This window comes from Arvicanthis niloticus, chromosome 9 (genome assembly GCF_011762505.2).
Source record: "Arvicanthis niloticus isolate mArvNil1 chromosome 9, mArvNil1.pat.X, whole genome shotgun sequence".
In the NCBI taxonomy this organism is placed as follows: domain Eukaryota; kingdom Metazoa; phylum Chordata; class Mammalia; order Rodentia; family Muridae; genus Arvicanthis; species Arvicanthis niloticus.
This window is the reverse complement of record NC_047666.1, coordinates 9,723,885-9,725,821: the sequence shown is the minus strand read 5'-3', so window position 1 is coordinate 9,725,821 and position 1,937 is coordinate 9,723,885. Positions and strand designations below refer to the sequence as shown.

At 40.3% G+C, this 1,937-nt stretch overlaps 1 pseudogene across 1 annotated transcript; it reads left to right on the top strand.

Annotated features, from left to right (window-relative positions):
* The first annotated feature begins 441 nt into the window (after nucleotides 1–441).
* LOC117715034 (immunoglobulin kappa variable 3-15 pseudogene) lies at nucleotides 442–1,145 on the top strand (annotated as a pseudogene). The gene is made up of 2 exons (XR_013112742.1): nucleotides 442–552; nucleotides 736–1,145. The product of XR_013112742.1 is annotated as an immunoglobulin kappa variable 3-15 pseudogene (transcript).
* The last annotated feature ends 792 nt before the right edge of the window (nucleotides 1,146–1,937 follow it).

Sequence of the window (1,937 nt, the reverse complement as noted above, 5' to 3'; positions counted from 1 at the left end):
TCCTAAATTTAATTACCAGATATCATATAATGGCAAAAAAAACATCTGAAATAGGATCCAATGTCCTTTTCTAGTGTGTCTGAAGATAGCGACAGGGTATTCATCATACACATACACACACACACACACACACATATATATACACATTTTTTGTACAATTGTATACAAACATATATAAAATCCTAAAACAACCCAAACGCCACCTATTGATTTTTAATGGAAGTCTTTCATGAGAGCATCTAGATAGTTGTGGTTTGAGAGCTTTAAGTTGGTCCTTGAGCTTCTATGTTGACTTCCATTCCAGTGATTACTTCCTGGTTTTGGTAGTACTTTTGGCTGTTGATTTGTCCTGAGTACTCTCATACACCTGTGTCCAGGCAAATTATATTCTTGTTTGATGATTACGTTGCATAGGTCCCTAGAGGGCAACCCAGCTGCCAGGATTTATAAAGCAGGCTTTTGCAGTGAGATCTGAATTGCATCCAGCCAGCATGGGCATCAAGATGGAGTCACAGACTCAGGTCTTCATATTCCTACTGCTCTGGTTGTCTGGTGAGACATTTAAAAGTATTATAATATCTTAAAAGAATTCATTTGTAGAGAAATAGGTATTTCCTATAGGAAGTCAATAGCAAGCAGACAATGCCAATAGAAAGGACATTTTAGATTATAGCATTTGTATCATAAAGTCTTTGTGTGTACATATGTATACTTACAATCTTTTTCTGATTGTAGGTGCTGATGGAGACATTGTGATGACTCAGTCTCCGAAATCCATGTCTACATCAATAGGAGACAGGATCTCCCTGACCTGTAAGGCCAGTCAGAATGTGGGTGGTTATGTAGCCTGGTACCAACAGAAACCAGGGCAGTCGCCTAAACTTCTGATCTATGGGGCATCCAACCGGTACACTGGGGTCCCTGATCGCTTCACAGGCAGTGGATCTGGGACAGATTTCACTTTTACCATCAGCAGTGTGCAGGCTGAAGACCCAGCCATTTATTACTGTCAGCAGTATAACTACTATTCTCCCACAGTGCTTCAGCCTCCTACAAAAACCTCCTATGAGATTTTAACCAGCTGCCTGTACCACACATCCCCAAACCTACACACTTCCCCTTCTGCCTGCAGCTGCTATGCCTAACTTTTTCAAAGTTTGGTAGAAAGTTAATGAACAGATGCCTTGACTTGAAGGGTCTTATATTAAAATGAAGTAAAGACATTTGTGTCTTTTTTAATTCTCATGTTTAGATACTGTGAATTGAACATGACAAATTTATTATGCTATACTTTGGAGTGAAAAACTGTACTGTGAGTCTCCATGGGCTAAATCAAGAGCCTGTCAGGCTATATTTCCACTGGAGGATGCAGAAGAGAACTTGGGTTTTGCTTAGCTCAGCTCTGAGACGTCTCCCTCACTTTTGGACTCCTGGCAATATCCGTCCACTTCTACTTCTGGTTAAGATTCTTATTCACACATCTAATGTTGACTTTCAAAACAATATAAAATTATATCCTGCATTTTGATAATCTTCATTCCTCCTGTTTTTTCTTTTCATCATCACCTTTTTTCCAACCAACAAACTTCCAATCCCTAGTCTTCCACCTATTTCCACGTGACATACACATGTGCCCACTCACATGCACACCCACCACCCCAAGGACGCACACAGTTTTTTATCAGTCTATAAAAAATAGGAGGAAAAAATCAGAGAAAACATGAGGTTTAATTTCTTTTTTCATGTCTTTTTAAAATATTTTTTGGATATTATATTTACATTTCAGATTTTATCCTCTTACCCCCATTCCACCCACCACCCAGGAACCTCCTATCCCATCCCCCTCCTCATGCTTCTATGAGGATGTGCCCCCACCTAGCCCCCACTCCTACCTCCCCACCCTCTAATTCTCCCCCCCACTCAGTGTCCAGCCTTCA